The 19,649-nt window shown below is 41.9% G+C and overlaps 8 non-coding genes across 8 annotated transcripts; all 8 read right to left on the reverse strand.

Annotated features, from left to right (window-relative positions):
- Nucleotides 1–1,535: 1,535 nt before the first annotated feature.
- Nucleotides 1,536–1,628, reverse strand: LOC148007592 (small nucleolar RNA SNORD116). Its single transcript, XR_015655513.1, has one exon. It is a non-coding gene; the product is annotated as a small nucleolar RNA SNORD116 (small nucleolar RNA).
- A 2,476-nt stretch (nt 1,629–4,104) lies between these two features.
- On the reverse strand, nt 4,105–4,197 carry LOC148007593 (small nucleolar RNA SNORD116). The gene has a single exon (XR_015655514.1). It is a non-coding gene; the product is annotated as a small nucleolar RNA SNORD116 (small nucleolar RNA).
- Nucleotides 4,198–6,673: 2,476 nt separating this feature from the next.
- On the reverse strand, nt 6,674–6,766 carry LOC148007594 (small nucleolar RNA SNORD116). The gene has a single exon (XR_015655516.1). It is a non-coding gene; the product is annotated as a small nucleolar RNA SNORD116 (small nucleolar RNA).
- Nucleotides 6,767–9,242: 2,476 nt separating this feature from the next.
- LOC148007595 (small nucleolar RNA SNORD116) lies at nt 9,243–9,335 on the reverse strand. The gene has a single exon (XR_015655520.1). It is a non-coding gene; the product is annotated as a small nucleolar RNA SNORD116 (small nucleolar RNA).
- A 2,476-nt stretch (nt 9,336–11,811) lies between these two features.
- LOC148007596 (small nucleolar RNA SNORD116) lies at nt 11,812–11,904 on the reverse strand. The gene has a single exon (XR_015655521.1). It is a non-coding gene; the product is annotated as a small nucleolar RNA SNORD116 (small nucleolar RNA).
- A 2,476-nt stretch (nt 11,905–14,380) lies between these two features.
- LOC148007597 (small nucleolar RNA SNORD116) lies at nt 14,381–14,473 on the reverse strand. The gene has a single exon (XR_015655522.1). It is a non-coding gene; the product is annotated as a small nucleolar RNA SNORD116 (small nucleolar RNA).
- Nucleotides 14,474–16,955: 2,482 nt separating this feature from the next.
- Nucleotides 16,956–17,048, reverse strand: LOC148007598 (small nucleolar RNA SNORD116). Its single transcript, XR_015656702.1, has one exon. It is a non-coding gene; the product is annotated as a small nucleolar RNA SNORD116 (small nucleolar RNA).
- A 2,476-nt stretch (nt 17,049–19,524) lies between these two features.
- Nucleotides 19,525–19,615, reverse strand: LOC148007599 (small nucleolar RNA SNORD116). The gene has a single exon (XR_015655684.1). It is a non-coding gene; the product is annotated as a small nucleolar RNA SNORD116 (small nucleolar RNA).
- Between the last annotated feature and the right edge of the window lie 34 nt (nt 19,616–19,649).

The following is a 19,649-nucleotide window of genomic DNA, read 5'->3' on the forward strand; positions in this document are numbered from 1 at the left end:
AGAACCGATTCAAATATCATATAAGATTCTCATTCACATTAGATGAATGGACTTCTTATGTACTCTTTCTCTCTCTCGCTTCTTCACTTTCTCTCTGAAATTGACTTGCAGTGACTCTCCTAGCTTCTCAGTTTTTCACTCACATTCTCTCTATTTGGTTTCCTTATTTCTGTCAATCAAGATATCTGCTTTAATATCACAGTGTCCTCTTTTCCATTTCACCCCCCCTCCCCCCCCTCTCTCTTTCTGTTTCTCACTGTCTTCCTCTGTCTCACACATGCTTAGCCTCTTCAACAATTGTTCTTTCTCTCTGTCTCTGTCCATGCTCATATATCTCCTATTCAGGTTTTGACTGGTACTAAATTCCTGTGAGTGCTATTGCTCTGGTATCTGACATTGATCACCACAGAGAAAGTGTCTGTTCAAACCCTCTAGGGTCACCAAACACAAGCATAACCTGTAGTCACTGAGATATATGTTATTATCAACAGCATGATCCTAAGCATACAGCTCACTTTCATAATCAAATGGAAACACAATTTCTTGTTGATATTTGCTTGGAGAAAAGAACAATGTCTAAGATAACAGGACTACCATCAGCCCCAAAACACATAGCCAGAATGCCAAGTTAACCTTCAGCAAGGCCACATCAAGACCATATGTAAAGATAATCCCGCAGACACTCCATGCCTATCTTCTACGGCCATACCAAAATATAAAATTCCTAGAAGGAGTGTGTGTAAGAAACAAACTTGCATGCTCACATTCTTAGATCCTAGAAGAGGAGGAGATGTATGTCCAGACCATTTTGGTACAGTCAATCCATAAGAACTGCTGGCAAACTACCCGGATAGACTGACAAAAATTGTCCCAACAATAAACATAGAAACTAGGATTAAAATTGGTGTTCTCCATACATCCATGAAGGTGGTATGAATCCTGGGACATTTGAAAGCATGCACTTCTAGAATAAACCGACAAGAAGGCTACATGCCAACATTTTAAATTCCAAGGCTCTCTTTCCAACCTAATTGCCATGGCCACAATCAGTCTTTCAAGAAAACAGAGCTTTGTTTTCACACAGGAAGAGTCCACATTCCCATAGTTCCTGAGAATTGCTACTGCCTCATTCCACATGTCGCCTGTAACCTTCCCGTTATGTATCTCTGTTTTATGAAACAGAAGGGTTATCATTCATGTGAAGGCTTCAGACACGGACAGAAACACATTTCCTGACCTTCCAGTGTACATTGTTGAACTATGCTGCCCCCGCTAAACTTACATTTGCCTCACAACCTACTATACATTATTGCTGATGGAGTTGGTAGGGCTAACTTCCAAGATACTGACAATGATCTCCTCAACCGGAAAGCATGTTATCATTAGAGCAAAAGGTGAAGCCTTGATTTAGGCCATGATTTCTGGTGATTTATGCAAGCAAAGAACATTCTGAAGGCTCTCTCACTGGATCCAAGTCTCGCAAGGTGAATGGAGGCCATGTGAGTCCCTCAGTGACATTTGTGATCCCAGGTGCTGGACCTCAGTCACGATGACAGTGGCGGTATTGAGTTTTCACTCATTTTGTTCAGCTTTCCAAGGAATGTTTTATTGGAAATCATCATCGATCCAAGCACGCTGGTGTACCCCCTGCCATGACACTTAGTATACTCAAAATAGATCAGGTTTGGTGAGCGAACAGAATTCAAGACATTCACATCCTTTACCACGAACCAATGGGCCTAATCTCCAATCACAGGAGTAGCCACAGGCAGTGAGCCTGAACCAGGTCCCAAAGGATCATGATTCAAGGTTGGGAACTCCTGCGAGCTCCATCAACACCTGAGCACTTTGAGTTCCTTTGGAAAGTCAAGTGTTTCTTACCTTTCACTTCACGTATTCTCAGGCAAGAGAGCTTCAACTGATGACATCAGGGCAGGCGATGTTAGGCTTCTTCCAACTTCATCTGATGTTCCATACTCAGTTCCTCTCCAAGCCGTGCTTGTCCGGTATGAGACAGGGACTCTGTCCCTGAAAGTAAAGCAAATAGCACATTCCCCTACTTTATTGGATTCCTTGCAAATCATGGAGACTGTGATGCATTGTTGTTAGTTCTTAATTTATCGAACACTTGGGCTCTCTCAGCACTCCTTCCGTCCTCTAGAAATTTGCCCTCACAATCCATATCAGAGATATTTTTCCTCCAAGGAACTGTTTGGGGACATAATTTTCCCAATTCTATCACCGAATTCCTGGAGGTTACCATGCAACAAAGTTCTTAAGATGGGACGAAGTCAATATCTGATAACCAAAACTACAGTAGTATATACATCACTTGAGAACCATCCAAAGAAATTGGCACGAGGTACACAAAAGAATGAGACCAACAGCATGGCTTAATGGAAGTTGTCTACAAAAATAAGTAAATCTCAGTTCAGCCGGATATGACAGAGAAAATCAGGCCTTACTCTTCCGATGGAAACCACCAGAATCTTAATAGATTTGGCCACAATCGGAGCACCCTCCATAATCATAACATACTACACCTATTATTCCTACTCTGCCTTCGATGAGAACCGATTCAAATATCATATAAGATTCTCATTCACATTAGATGAATGGACTTCTTATGTACTCTTTCTCTCTCTCGCTTCTTCACTTTCTCTCTGAAATTGACTTGCAGTGACTCTCCTAGCTTCTCAGTTTTTCACTCACATTCTCTCTATTTGGTTTCCTTATTTCTGTCAATCAAGATATCTGCTTTAATATCACAGTGTCCTCTTTTCCATTTCACCCCCCCTCCCCCCCCTCTCTCTTTCTGTTTCTCACTGTCTTCCTCTGTCTCACACATGCTTAGCCTCTTCAACAATTGTTCTTTCTCTCTGTCTCTGTCCATGCTCATATATCTCCTATTCAGGTTTTGACTGGTACTAAATTCCTGTGAGTGCTATTGCTCTGGTATCTGACATTGATCACCACAGAGAAAGTGTCTGTTCAAACCCTCTAGGGTCACCAAACACAAGCATAACCTGTAGTCACTGAGATATATGTTATTATCAACAGCATGATCCTAAGCATACAGCTCACTTTCATAATCAAATGGAAACACAATTTCTTGTTGATATTTGCTTGGAGAAATGAACAATGTCTAAGATAACAGGACTACCATCAGCCCCAAAACACATAGCCAGAATGCCAAGTTAACCTTCAGCAAGGCCACATCAAGACCATATGTAAAGATAATCCCGCAGACACTCCATGCCTATCTTCTACGGCCATACCAAAATATAAAATTCCTAGAAGGAGTGTGTGTAAGAAACAAACTTGCATGCTCACATTCTTAGATCCTAGAAGAGGAGGAGATGTATGTCCAGACCATTTTGGTACAGTCAATCCATAAGAACTGCTGGCAAACTACCCGGATAGACTGACAAAAATTGTCCCAACAATAAACATAGAAACTAGGATTAAAATTGGTGTTCTCCATACATCCATGAAGGTGGTATGAATCCTGGGACATTTGAAAGCATGCACTTCTAGAATAAACCGACAAGAAGGCTACATGCCAACATTTTAAATTCCAAGGCTCTCTTTCCAACCTAATTGCCATGGCCACAATCAGTCTTTCAAGAAAACAGAGCTTTGTTTTCACACAGGAAGAGTCCACATTCCCATAGTTCCTGAGAATTGCTACTGCCTCATTCCACGTATCGCCTGTAACCTTCCCGTTATGTATCTCTGTTTTATGAAACAGAAGGGTTATCATTCATGTGAAGGCTTCAGACACGGACACAAACACATTTCCTGACATTCCAGTGTACATTGTTGAACTATGCTGCCCCCGCTAAACTTACATTTGTCTCACAACCTACTATACATTATTGCTGATGGAGTTGGTAGGGCTAACTTCCAAGATACTGACAATGATCTCCTCAACCGGAAAGCATGTTATCATTAGAGCAAAAGGTGAAGCCTTGATTTAGGCCATGATTTCTGGTGATTTATGCAAGCAAAGAACATTCTGAAGGCTCTCTCACTGGATCCAAGTCTCGCAAGGTGAATGGAGGCCATGTGAGTCCCTCAGTGACATTTGTGATCCCAGGTGCTGGACCTCAGTCACGATGACAGTGGCGGTATTGAGTTTTCACTCATTTTGTTCAGCTTTCCAAGGAATGTTTTATTGGAAATCATCATCGATCCAAGCACGCTGGTGTACCCCCTGCCATGACACTTAGTATACTCAAAATAGATCAGGTTTGGTGAGCGAACAGAATTCAAGACATTCACATCCTTTACCACGAACCAATGGGCCTAATCTCCAATCACAGGAGTAGCCACAGGCAGTGAGCCTGAACCAGGTCCCAAAGGATCATGATTCAAGGTTGGGAACTCCTGCGAGCTCCATCAACACCTGAGCACTTTGAGTTCCTTTGGAAAGTCAAGTGTTTCTTACCTTTCACTTCACGTATTCTCAGGCAAGAGAGCTTCAACTGATGACATCAGGGCAGGCGATGTTAGGCTTCTTCCAACTTCATCTGATGTTCCATACTCAGTTCCTCTCCAAGCCGTGCTTGTCCGGTATGAGACAGGGACTCTGTCCCTGAAAGTAAAGCAAATAGCACATTCCCCTACTTTATTGGATTCCTTGCAAATCATGGAGACTGTGATGCATTGTTGTTAGTTCTTAATTTATCGAACACTTGGGCTCTCTCAGCACTCCTTCCGTCCTCTAGAAATTTGCCCTCACAATCCATATCAGAGATATTTTTCCTCCAAGGAACTGTTTGGGGACATAATTTTCCCAATTCTATCACCGAATTCCTGGAGGTTACCATGCAACAAAGTTCTTAAGATGGGACGAAGTCAATATCTGATAACCAAAACTATAGTAGTATATACATCACTTGAGAACCATCCAAAGAAATTGGCATGAGGTACACAAAAGAATGAGACCAACAGCATGGCTTAATGGAAGTTGTCTACAAAAATAAGTAAATCTCAGTTCAGCCGGATATGACAGAGAAAATCAGGCCTTACTCTTCCGATGGAAACCACCAGAATCTTAATAGATTTGGCCACAATCGGAGCACCCTCCATAATCATAACATACTACACCTATTATTCCTACTCTGCCTTCGATGAGAACCGATTCAAATATCATATAAGATTCTCATTCACATTAGATGAATGGACTTCTTATGTACTCTTTCTCTCTCTCGCTTCTTCACTTTCTCTCTGAAATTGACTTGCAGTGACTCTCCTAGCTTCTCAGTTTTTCACTCACATTCTCTCTATTTGGTTTCCTTATTTCTGTCAATCAAGATATCTGCTTTAATATCACAGTGTCCTCTTTTCCATTTCACCCCCCCTCCCCCCCCTCTCTCTTTCTGTTTCTCACTGTCTTCCTCTGTCTCACACATGCTTAGCCTCTTCAACAATTGTTCTTTCTCTCTGTCTCTGTCCATGCTCATATATCTCCTATTCAGGTTTTGACTGGTACTAAATTCCTGTGAGTGCTATTGCTCTGGTATCTGACATTGATCACCACAGAGAAAGTGTCTGTTCAAACCCTCTAGGGTCACCAAACACAAGCATAACCTGTAGTCACTGAGATATATGTTATTATCAACAGCATGATCCTAAGCATACAGCTCACTTTCATAATCAAATGGAAACACAATTTCTTGTTGATATTTGCTTGGAGAAAAGAACAATGTCTAAGATAACAGGACTACCATCAGCCCCAAAACACATAGCCAGAATGCCAAGTTAACCTTCAGCAAGGCCACATCAAGACCATATGTAAAGATAATCCCGCAGACACTCCATGCCTATCTTCTACAGCCATACCAAAATATAAAATTCCTAGAAGGAGTGTGTGTAAGAAACAAACTTGCATGCTCACATTCTTAGATCCTAGAAGAGGAGGAGATGTATGTCCAGACCATTTTGGTACAGTCAATCCATAAGAACTGCTGGCAAACTACCCGGATAGACTGACAAAAAATGTCCCAACAATAAACATAGAAACTAGGATTAAAATTGGTGTTCTCCATACATCCATGAAGGTGGTATGAATCCTGGGACATTTGAAAGCATGCACTTCTAGAATAAACCGACAAGAAGGCTACATGCCAACCTTTTAAATTCCAAGGCTCTCTTTCCAACCTAATTGCCATGGCCACAATCAGTCTTTCAAGAAAACAGAGCTTTGTTTTCACACAGGAAGAGTCCACATTCCCATAGTTCCTGAGAATTGCTACTGCCTCATTCCACATATCGCCTGTAACCTTCCCGTTATGTATCTCTGTTTTATGAAACAGAAGGGTTATCATTCATGTGAAGGCTTCAGACACGGACAGAAACACATTTCCTGACATTCCAGTGTACATTGTTGAACTATGCTGCCCCCGCTAAACTTACATTTGTCTCACAACCTACTATACATTATTGCTGATGGAGTTGGTAGGGCTAACTTCCAAGATACTGACAATGATCTCCTCAACCGGAAAGCATGTTATCATTAGAGCAAAAGGTGAAGCCTTGATTTAGGCCATGATTTCTGGTGATTTATGCAAGCAAAGAACATTCTGAAGGCTCTCTCACTGGATCCAAGTCTCACAAGGTGAATGGAGGCCATGTGAGTCCCTCAGTGACATTTGTGATCCCAGGTGCTGGACCTCAGTCACGATGACAGTGGCGGTATTGAGTTTTCACTCATTTTGTTCAGCTTTCCAAGGAATGTTTTATTGGAAATCATCATCGATCCAAGCACGCTGGTGTACCCCCTGCCATGACACTTAGTATACTCAAAATAGATCAGGTTTGGTGAGCGAACAGAATTCAAGACATTCACATCCTTTACCACGAACCAATGGGCCTAATCTCCAATCACAGGAGTAGCCACAGGCAGTGAGCCTGAACCAGGTCCCAAAGGATCATGATTCAAGGTTGGGAACTCCTGCGAGCTCCATCAACACCTGAGCACTTTGAGTTCCTTTGGAAAGTCAAGTGTTTCTTACCTTTCACTTCACGTATTCTCAGGCAAGAGAGCTTCAACTGATGACATCAGGGCAGGCGATGTTAGGCTTCTTCCAACTTCATCTGATGTTCCATACTCAGTTCCTCTCCAAGCCGTGCTTGTCCGGTATGAGACAGGGACTCTGTCCCTGAAAGTAAAGCAAATAGCACATTCCCCTACTTTATTGGATTCCTTGCAAATCATGGAGACTGTGATGCATTGTTGTTAGTTCTTAATTTATCGAACACTTGGGCTCTCTCAGCACTCCTTCCGTCCTCTAGAAATTTGCCCTCACAATCCATATCAGAGATATTTTTCCTCCAAGGAACTGTTTGGGGACATAATTTTCCCAATTCTATCACCGAATTCCTGGAGGTTACCATGCAACAAAGTTCTTAAGATGGGACGAAGTCAATATCTGATAACCAAAACTATAGTAGTATATACATCACTTGAGAACCATCCAAAGAAATTGGCACGAGGTACACAAAAGAATGAGACCAACAGCATGGCTTAATGGAAGTTGTCTACAAAAATAAGTAAATCTCAGTTCAGCCGGATATGACAGAGAAAATCAGGCCTTACTCTTCCGATGGAAACCACCAGAATCTTAATAGATTTGGCCACAATCGGAGCACCCTCCATAATCATAACATACTACACCTATTATTCCTACTCTGCCTTCGATGAGAACTGATTCAAATATCATATAAGATTCTCATTCACATTAGATGAATGGACTTCTTATGTACTCTTTCTCTCTCTCGCTTCTTCACTTTCTCTCTGAAATTGACTTGCAGTGACTCTCCTAGCTTCTCAGTTTTTCACTCACATTCTCTCTATTTGGTTTCCTTATTTCTGTCAATCAAGATATCTGCTTTAATATCACAGTGTCCTCTTTTCCATTTCACCCCCCCTCCCCCCCCTCTCTCTTTCTGTTTCTCACTGTCTTCCTCTGTCTCACACATGCTTAGCCTCTTCAACAATTGTTCTTTCTCTCTGTCTCTGTCCATGCTCATATATCTCCTATTCAGGTTTTGACTGGTACTAAATTCCTGTGAGTGCTATTGCTCTGGTATCTGACATTGATCACCACAGAGAAAGTGTCTGTTCAAACCCTCTAGGGTCACCAAACACAAGCATAACCTGTAGTCACTGAGATATATGTTATTATCAACAGCATGATCCTAAGCATACAGCTCACTTTCATAATCAAATGGAAACACAATTTCTTGTTGATATTTGCTTGGAGAAAAGAACAATGTCTAAGATAACAGGACTACCATCAGCCCCAAAACACATAGCCAGAATGCCAAGTTAACCTTCAGCAAGGCCACATCAAGACCATATGTAAAGATAATCCCGCAGACACTCCATGCCTATCTTCTACGGCCATACCAAAATATAAAATTCCTAGAAGGAGTGTGTGTAAGAAACAAACTTGCATGCTCACATTCTTAGATCCTAGAAGAGGAGGAGATGTATGTCCAGACCATTTTGGTACAGTCAATCCATAAGAACTGCTGGCAAACTACCCGGATAGACTGACAAAAAATGTCCCAACAATAAACATAGAAACTAGGATTAAAATTGGTGTTCTCCATACATCCATGAAGGTGGTATGAATCCTGGGACATTTGAAAGCATGCACTTCTAGAATAAACCGACAAGAAGGCTACATGCCAACATTTTAAATTCCAAGGCTCTCTTTCCAACCTAATTGCCATGGCCACAATCAGTCTTTCAAGAAAACAGAGCTTTGTTTTCACACAGGAAGAGTCCACATTCCCATAGTTCCTGAGAATTGCTACTGCCTCATTCCACATATCGCCTGTAACCTTCCCGTTATGTATCTCTGTTTTATGAAACAGAAGGGTTATCATTCATGTGAAGGCTTCAGACACGGACAGAAACACATTTCCTGACATTCCAGTGTACATTGTTGAACTATGCTGCCCCCGCTAAACTTACATTTGCCTCACAACCTACTATACATTATTGCTGATGGAGTTGGTAGGGCTAACTTCCAAGATACTGACAATGATCTCCTCAACCGGAAAGCATGTTATCATTAGAGCAAAAGGTGAAGCCTTGATTTAGGCCATGATTTCTGGTGATTTATGCAAGCAAAGAACATTCTGAAGGCTCTCTCACTGGATCCAAGTCTCGCAAGGTGAATGGAGGCCATGTGAGTCCCTCAGTGACATTTGTGATCCCAGGTGCTGGACCTCAGTCACGATGACAGTGGCGGTATTGAGTTTTCACTCATTTTGTTCAGCTTTCCAAGGAATGTTTTATTGGAAATCATCATCGATCCAAGCACGCTGGTGTACCCCCTGCCATGACACTTAGTATACTCAAAATAGATCAGGTTTCGTGAGCGAACAGAATTCAAGACATTCACATCCTTTACCACGAACCAATGGGCCTAATCTCCAATCACAGGAGTAGCCACAGGCAGTGAGCCTGAACCAGGTCCCAAAGGATCATGATTCAAGGTTGGGAACTCCTGCGAGCTCCATCAACACCTGAGCACTTTGAGTTCCTTTGGAAAGTCAAGTGTTTCTTACCTTTCACTTCACGTATTCTCAGGCAAGAGAGCTTCAACTGATGACATCAGGGCAGGCGATGTTAGGCTTCTTCCAACTTCATCTGATGTTCCATACTCAGTTCCTCTCCAAGCCGTGCTTGTCCGGTATGAGACAGGGACTCTGTCCCTGAAAGTAAAGCAAATAGCACATTCCCCTACTTTATTGGATTCCTTGCAAATCATGGAGACTGTGATGCATTGTTGTTAGTTCTTAATTTATCGAACACTTGGGCTCTCTCAGCACTCCTTCCGTCCTCTAGAAATTTGCCCTCACAATCCATATCAGAGATATTTTTCCTCCAAGGAACTGTTTGGGGACATAATTTTCCCAATTCTATCACCGAATTCCTGGAGGTTACCATGCAACAAAGTTCTTAAGATGGGACGAAGTCAATATCTGATAACCAAAACTATAGTAGTATATACATCACTTGAGAACCATCCAAAGAAATTGGCACGAGGTACACAAAAGAATGAGACCAACAGCATGGCTTAATGGAAGTTGTCTACAAAAATAAGTAAATCTCAGTTCAGCCGGATATGACAGAGAAAATCAGGCCTTACTCTTCCGATGGAAACCACCAGAATCTTAATAGATTTGGCCACAATCGGAGCACCCTCCATAATCATAACATACTACACCTATTATTCCTACTCTGCCTTCGATGAGAACCGATTCAAATATCATATAAGATTCTCATTCACATTAGATGAATGGACTTCTTATGTACTCTTTCTCTCTCTCGCTTCTTCACTTTCTCTCTGAAATTGACTTGCAGTGACTCTCCTAGCTTCTCAGTTTTTCACTCACATTCTCTCTATTTGGTTTCCTTATTTCTGTCAATCAAGATATCTGCTTTAATATCACAGTGTCCTCTTTTCCATTTCACCCCCCCTCCCCCCCCTCTCTCTTTCTGTTTCTCACTGTCTTCCTCTGTCTCACACATGCTTAGCCTCTTCAACAATTGTTCTTTCTCTCTGTCTCTGTCCATGCTCATATATCTCCTATTCAGGTTTTGACTGGTACTAAATTCCTGTGAGTGCTATTGCTCTGGTATCTGACATTGATCACCACAGAGAAAGTGTCTGTTCAAACCCTCTAGGGTCACCAAACATAAGCATAACCTGTAGTCACTGAGATATATGTTATTATCAACAGCATGATCCTAAGCATACAGCTCACTTTCATAATCAAATGGAAACACAATTTCTTGTTGATATTTGCTTGGAGAAAAGAACAATGTCTAAGATAACAGGACTACCATCAGCCCCAAAACACATAGCCAGAATGCCAAGTTAACCTTCAGCAAGGCCACATCAAGACCATATGTAAAGATAATCCCGCAGACACTCCATGCCTATCTTCTACGGCCATACCAAAATATAAAATTCCTAGAAGGAGTGTGTGTAAGAAACAAACTTGCATGCTCACATTCTTAGATCCTAGAAGAGGAGGAGATGTATGTCCAGACCATTTTGGTACAGTCAATCCATAAGAACTGCTGGCAAACTACCCGGATAGACTGACAAAAATTGTCCCAACAATAAACATAGAAACTAGGATTAAAATTGGTGTTCTCCATACATCCATGAAGGTGGTATGAATCCTGAGACATTTGAAAGCATGCACTTCTAGAATAAACCGACAAGAAGGCTACATGCCAACATTTTAAATTCCAAGGCTCTCTTTCCAACCTAATTGCCATGGCCACAATCAGTCTTTCAAGAAAACAGAGCTTTGTTTTCACACAGGAAGAGTCCACATTCCCATAGTTCCTGAGAATTGCTACTGCCTCATTCCACATGTCGCCTGTAACCTTCCCGTTATGTATCTCTGTTTTATGAAACAGAAGGGTTATCATTCATGTGAAGGCTTCAGACACGGACAGAAACACATTTCCTGACCTTCCAGTGTACATTGTTGAACTATGCTGCCCCCGCTAAACTTACATTTGCCTCACAACCTACTATACATTATTGCTGATGGAGTTGGTAGGGCTAACTTCCAAGATACTGACAATGATCTCCTCAACCGGAAAGCATGTTATCATTAGAGCAAAAGGTGAAGCCTTGATTTAGGCCATGATTTCTGGTGATTTATGCAAGCAAAGAACATTCTGAAGGCTCTCTCACTGGATCCAAGTCTCGCAAGGTGAATGGAGGCCATGTGAGTCCCTCAGTGACATTTGTGATCCCAGGTGCTGGACCTCAGTCACGATGACAGTGGCGGTATTGAGTTTTCACTCATTTTGTTCAGCTTTCCAAGGAATGTTTTATTGGAAATCATCATCGATCCAAGCACGCTGGTGTACCCCCTGCCATGACACTTAGTATACTCAAAATAGATCAGGTTTGGTGAGCGAACAGAATTCAAGACATTCACATCCTTTACCACGAACCAATGGGCCTAATCTCCAATCACAGGAGTAGCCACAGGCAGTGAGCCTGAACCAGGTCCCAAAGGATCATGATTCAAGGTTGGGAACTCCTGCGAGCTCCATCAACACCTGAGCACTTTGAGTTCCTTTGGAAAGTCAAGTGTTTCTTACCTTTCACTTCACGTATTCTCAGGCAAGAGAGCTTCAACTGATGACATCAGGGCAGGCGATGTTAGGCTTCTTCCAACTTCATCTGATGTTCCATACTCAGTTCCTCTCCAAGCCGTGCTTGTCCGGTATGAGACATGGACTCTGTCCCTGAAAGTAAAGCAAATAGCACATTCCCCTACTTTATTGGATTCCTTGCAAATCATGGAGACTGTGATGCATTGTTGTTAGTTCTTAATTTATCGAACACTTGGGCTCTCTCAGCACTCCTTCCGTCCTCTAGAAATTTGCCCTCACAATCCATATCAGAGATATTTTTCCTCCAAGGAACTGTTTGTGGACATAATTTTCCCAATTCTATCACCGAATTCCTGGAGGTTACCATGCAACAAAGTTCTTAAGATGGGACGAAGTCAATATCTGATAACCAAAACTACAGTAGTATATACATCACTTGAGAACCATCCAAAGAAATTGGCACGAGGTACACAAAAGAATGAGACCAACAGCATGGCTTAATGGAAGTTGTCTACAAAAATAAGTAAATCTCAGTTCAGCCGGATATGACAGAGAAAATCAGGCCTTACTCTTCCGATGGAAACCACCAGAATCTTAATAGATTTGGCCACAATCGGAGCACCCTCCATAATCATAACATACTACACCTATTATTCCTACTCTGCCTTCGATGAGAACCGATTCAAATATCATATAATATTCTCATTCACATTAGATGAATGGACTTCTTATGTACTCTTTCTCTCTCTCGCTTCTTCACTTTCTCTCTGAAATTGACTTGCAGTGACTCTCCTAGCTTCTCAGTTTTTCACTCACATTCTCTCTATTTGGTTTCCTTATTTCTGTCAATCAAGATATCTGCTTTAATATCACAGTGTCCTCTTTTCCATTTCACCCCCCCTCCCCCCCCTCTCTCTTTCTGTTTCTCACTGTCTTCCTCTGTCTCACACATGCTTAGCCTCTTCAACAATTGTTCTTTCTCTCTGTCTCTGTCCATGCTCATATATCTCCTATTCAGGTTTTGACTGGTACTAAATTCCTGTGAGTGCTATTGCTCTGGTATCTGACATTGATCACCACAGAGAAAGTGTCTGTTCAAACCCTCTAGGGTCACCAAACACAAGCATAACCTGTAGTCACTGAGATATATGTTATTATCAACAGCATGATCCTAAGCATACAGCTCACTTTCATAATCAAATGGAAACACAATTTCTTGTTGATATTTGCTTGGAGAAAAGAACAATGTCTAAGATAACAGGACTACCATCAGCCCCAAAACACATAGCCAGAATGCCAAGTTAACCTTCAGCAAGGCCACATCAAGACCATATGTAAAGATAATCCCGCAGACACTCCATGCCTATCTTCTACGGCCATACCAAAATATAAAATTCCTAGAAGGAGTGTGTGTAAGAAACAAACTTGCATGCTCACATTCTTAGATCCTAGAAGAGGAGGAGATGTATGTCCAGACCATTTTGGTACAGTCAATCCATAAGAACTGCTGGCAAACTACCCGGATAGACTGACAAAAATTGTCCCAACAATAAACATAGAAACTAGGATTAAAATTGGTGTTCTCCATACATCCATGAAGGTGGTATGAATCCTGGGACATTTGAAAGCATGCACTTCTAGAATAAACCGACAAGAAGGCTACATGCCAACCTTTTAAATTCCAAGGCTCTCTTTCCAACCTAATTGCCATGGCCACAATCAGTCTTTCAAGAAAACAGAGCTTTGTTTTCACACAGGAAGAGTCCACATTCCCATAGTTCCTGAGAATTGCTACTGCCTCATTCCACATATCGCCTGTAACCTTCCCGTTATGTATCTCTGTTTTATGAAACAGAAGGGTTATCATTCATGTGAAGGCTTCAGACACGGACAGAAACACATTTCCTGACATTCCAGTGTACATTGTTGAACTATGCTGCCCCCGCTAAACTTACATTTGCCTCACAACCTACTATACATTATTGCTGATGGAGTTGGTAGGGCTAACTTCCAAGATACTGACAATGATCTCCTCAACCGGAAAGCATGTTATCATTAGAGCAAAAGGTGAAGCCTTGATTTAGGCCATGATTTCTGGTGATTTATGCAAGCAAAGAACATTCTGAAGGCTCTCTCACTGGATCCAAGTCTCGCAAGGTGAATGGAGGCCATGTGAGTCCCTCAGTGACATTTGTGATCCCAGGTGCTGGACCTCAGTCACGATGACAGTGGCGGTATTGAGTTTTCACTCATTTTGTTCAGCTTTCCAAGGAATGTTTTATTGGAAATCATCATCGATCCAAGCACGCTGGTGTACCCCCTGCCATGACACTTAGTATACTCAAAATAGATCAGGTTTGGTGAGCGAACAGAATTCAAGACATTCACATCCTTTACCACGAACCAATGGGCCTAATCTCCAATCACAGGAGTAGCCACAGGCAGTGAGCCTGAACCAGGTCCCAAAGGATCATGATTCAAGGTTGGGAACTCCTGCGAGCTCCATCAACACCTGAGCACTTTGAGTTCCTTTGGAAAGTCAAGTGTTTCTTACCTTTCACTTCACGTATTCTCAGGCAAGAGAGCTTCAACTGATGACATCAGGGCAGGCGATGTTAGGCTTCTTCCAACTTCATCTGATGTTCCATACTCAGTTCCTCTCAAAGCCGTGCTTGTCCGGTATGAGACAGGGACTCTGTCCCTGAAAGTAAAGCAAATAGCACATTCCCCTACTTTATTGGATTCCTTACAAATCATGGAGACTGTGATGCATTGTTGTTAGTTCTTAATTTATCGAACACTTGGGCTCTCTCAGCACTCCTCCCGTCCTCTAGAAATTTGCCCTCACAATCCATATCAGAGATATTTTTCCTCCAAGGAACTGTTTGGGGACATAATTTTCCCAATTCTGTCACCGAATTCCTGGAAGTTACCATGCAACAAAGATCTTAAGATGGGACGAAGCCAATATCTGATCCCGAAAACTACAGTAGTATGTACATCACTTGAGAACCATCCAAAGAAATTGGCACGAGGTACACAACAGAATGAGACCACTAACATGGCTTAATGGAAGTTGTCTACAAAAATAAGTAAATCTCAGTTCAGCCGGATATGACAGAGAAAATCAGGCCTTACTCTTCCCATGGAAACCATCAGAAACTTAATAGCTTTGGCCACTATCGCAGCACCCTCCATAATCATAACATACAACACCTATTATTCCTACTCTGCCTTCCATGATAACCGATTCAAATATCATATAAGATTCTCATCCACATTAGATGAATGGACTTCATATGTACTCTTTCTCTATCTCGCTTCTTCACTTTCTCTCTGAAATTGACTTGCAGTGACTCTGCTAGCTTCTCAGTTTCTCACTCACATTCTCTCTATTTGGTTCCCTTATTTGTGTCAATAAAGATATCTGCTTTACTATCACAGTGTCCTCTTTTCCACTTCACCCCCCCTCTGTCCCACCCCCTCTCTCTCTTTCTGCCTCTCACTGTCTTCCTCTGTCTCACACATGCTTAGCCACTTCAACAACTGTTCTTTCTCTCTGTCTCTGTCCATGCTCATATATCTCCTATTCAGGTTTTGACTGGTACTAAATTCCTGTGAGTGCTATTGCTGTGGTATCTGACACTGATCACCACAGAGAAAGTGTCTGTTGAAACCCTCTCAGGTCACCAAACACAAGCATAACCTGTAGTCACTGAGATATATGTTATTCTCAACAGCATGATCCTAAGCATACAGCTCACTTTCTTAATCAAATGGAAACACAATTTCTTGTTGATATTTGCTTGGAGAAAAGAACAATGTATAAGATAACAGGACTACCATCAGTCCAAAAACACATAGCCAAAATGCCAAGTTAACCTTCAGCATGGCCACATCAATATCATAAGGAGAGATAATCCCGCAGACACTCGATGCCTATCTTCTACGGCCATACCAAAATATAAAATTCCTAGAAGGAGTGTGTGTAAGAAACAAACTTGCATGCTCACATTCTTAGATCCTAGAAGAGGAGGAGATGTATGTCCAGACCATTTTGGTACAGACAATCCAGAAGAACAGCTGGCAAACTACCTGGATAGACTGACAAAAAATGTCCCAACAATAAACATAGAAACTAGGATTAAAATGGGTGTTCTCCATTCATCCATGAAGGTGGTATGAATCCTGGGACATTTGAAAGCATGCACTTCTAGAATCCACCGACAAAAAGGCTACATGCCAACCTTTTAAATTCCAAGGCTCTCTTTCCAACCTAATTGCCATGGCCACAATCAGTCTTACAAGAAAACAGAGCTTTGTTTTCACACAGGAAGAGTCCACATTCCCATAGTTCCTGAGAACTGCTACTGCCTCATTCCACTTGTCGCCTGTAACCTTCCAGTTATGTATCTCTGTTTTATGAAACAGAAGGATCATCATTCATGCGAAGGCTTAGACACGGACAGAAACACATTTTCTGACATTCCGGTGTATATTGTTGAACTATGCTACCCCCGCTAAACTTATATTTTCCTCAAAATCTACTATACATTATTGCTGATGGAGTTGGTAGGGCTAACTTCCAAGATACAGACAATGATCTCCTCAACCAGAAAGCATGTTATCATTAGAGCAAAAGGTGAAGCCTTGATTTAGGCCATGATTTCTGGTGATTTAGGCAAGCAAAGAACATTCTGAAGGCTCTCTCACTGGATCCAAGTCTCGCAAGATGAATGGAGGCCATGTGAGTCCCTCAGTGACATTTGTGATCCCAGGTGCTGGACCTCAGTCACGATGATAGTGGCGGTATTGAGTTTTCACTCATTTTGTTCAGCTTTCCAAGGAATGTTTTATTGGAAATCATCATCGATCCAAGCACGCTGGTGTACCCCCTGCCATGACACTTAGTATACTCAAAATAGATCAGGTTTGGTGAGCGAACAGAATTCAAGACATTCACATCCTTTACCACGAACCAATGGGCCTATTCTCCAATCACAGGAGTAGCCACAGGCAGTGAGCCTGTACCAGGTCCCAAAAGTTCATGATTCAAGGTTGGGAACTCCCATGAGCTCCATCAACACCTGAGCACTTTGAGTTCCTTTGGAAATTCAAGTGTATCTTACCTTTCACTTCAGGTATCCTCAGGCAAGAGAGCTTCAACTGAGGACTTCAGGGCAGGCGATGTTAGGCTTCTTCCAACTTCATCTGATGTTCCATACTCAGTTCCTCTGCAAGCCGTCCTTGTCCGGTATGAGACAGGAACTCTGTCCCTGAAAGTAAAGCAAATAGCACATTCCCCCACTTTATTGGATTCCTTGCAAATCATGGAGACTGTGATGCATTGTTGTTAGTTCTTAATTTATCGAACACTTGGGCTCTCAGCACTCCTTTCGTCCTCTAGAAATTTGCCCTCACAATCCATATCAGAGATACTTTTCCCCCAAGGAACTGTTTGGGGACATAATTTTCCCAATTCTATCACCGAATTCCTGGAGGTTACCATGCAACAATGTTCTTAAGATGGGACGAAGCCAATATCTGATCCCGAAAACTACAGTAGTATGTACATCACTTGAGAACCATCCAAAGAAATTGGCACGAGGTACACAACAGAATGAGACCACTAACATAGCTTAATGGAAGTTGTCTACAAAAATAAGTAAATCTCACTTCAGCCGGATATGACAGAGAAAATCAAGCCTTCCTCTTCCCATGGAAACCATCAGAATCTTAATAGCTTTGGCCACAATCGGAGCAACCTCCATAACCATAACATACTACACCTATTATTCCTACTCTGCCTTCGATGAGAACCGATTCAAATATCATATAAGATTCTCATCCACATTAGATGAATGGACTTCTTATGTACTCTTTCTCTATCTCGCTTCTTCACTTTCTCTCTGAAATTGACTTGCAGTGACTCTCCTAGCTTCTCAGTTTCTCACTCACATTCTCTCTATTTGGTTTCCTTATTTCTGTCAATCAAGATATCTGCTTTAATATCACAGTGTCCTCTTTTCCACTTCAACCCCCGTCTATCCCCCCCCCTCTCTTTCTGCCTCACACTGTCTTCCTCTGTCTCACACATGCTTAGCCTCTTCAACAATTGTTCTTTCTCTCTGTCTCTGTCCATGCTCATATATCTCCTATTCAGGTTTTGACTGTTACTAAATTCCTGTGAGTGCTATTGCTGTGGTATCAGACATTGATCACCACAGAGAAAGTGTCTGTTCAAACAATCTCAGGTCACCTATCACAAGCATAACCTGTAGTCCCTAAGATATATGTTATTATCAACAGCATGATCCTAAGCATACAGCTCACTTTCATAATCAAATGGAAACACAATTTCTTGTTGATATTTGCTTGGAGAAAAGAACAATGTCTAAGATAACAGGACTACCATCAGCCCCAAAACACATAGCCAAAATGCCAAGTTAACCTTCAGCAAGGCCACATCAAGACCATAAGGAAAGATAATCCCGCAGACACTTGATGCCTATCTTCTACGGGCATAGCAAAATATAAAATTCCTAGAAGGAGTGTGTGTAAGAAACAAACTTGCATGCTCACATTCTTAGATCCTAGAAGAGGAGGAGATGTATGTCCAGACCATTTTGGTACAGTCAATCCAGAAGAACTGCTGGCAAACTACCTGGATAGACTGACAAAAAATGTCCCAACAATAAACATAGAAACTAGGATTAAAAAGGTTGTTCTCCATACATCCATGAAGGTGGTATGAATCCTGGGACATTTGAAAGCATGCGCTTCTAGAATCCACCGACAAAAAGGCTACATGCCAACCTTTTAAATTCCAAGGCTCTCTTTCCAACCTAATTGCCATGGCCACAATCAGTCTTACAAGAAAACAGAGCTTTGTTTTCACACAGGAAGAGTCCACATTCCCATAGTTCCTGAGAATTGCTACTGCCTCATTCCACGTGTCGCCTGTAACCTTCCAGTTATGTATCTCTGTTTTATGAAACAGAAGGATCATCATTCATGCGAAGGCTTCAGACACGGACAGAAACACATTTTCTGACATTCCGGTGTACATTGTTGAACTATGCTACCCCCCCAAACTTATATTTTCCTCACAATCTACTATACATTATTGCTGATGGAGTTGGTAGGGCTAACTTCCAAGATACTGACAATGATCTCCTCAACCAGAAAGCATGTTATCATTAGAGCAAAAGGTGAGGCCTTGATTTAGGCCATGATTTCTGGCGATTTAGGCAAGCAAAGAACATTCTGAAGGCTCTCTCACTGGATCCAAGTCTCGCAAGATGAATGGAGGCCATGTGAGTCCCTCAGTGACATTTGTGATCCCAGGTGCTGGACCTCAGTCACGATGATAGTGGCGGTATTGAGTTTTCTCTCATTGTTCAGCTTTCCAAGGAATGTTTTATTGGAAAACATCATCAATCCAAGCACGCTGGTGTACCCCCTGCCATGACACTTA

The sequence above is a fragment of the Rattus norvegicus genome, chromosome 1 (assembly GCF_021556685.1).
Source record: "Rattus norvegicus strain SHRSP/BbbUtx chromosome 1, alternate assembly SHRSP_T2T, whole genome shotgun sequence".
NCBI lineage: Eukaryota > Metazoa > Chordata > Mammalia > Rodentia > Muridae > Rattus > Rattus norvegicus.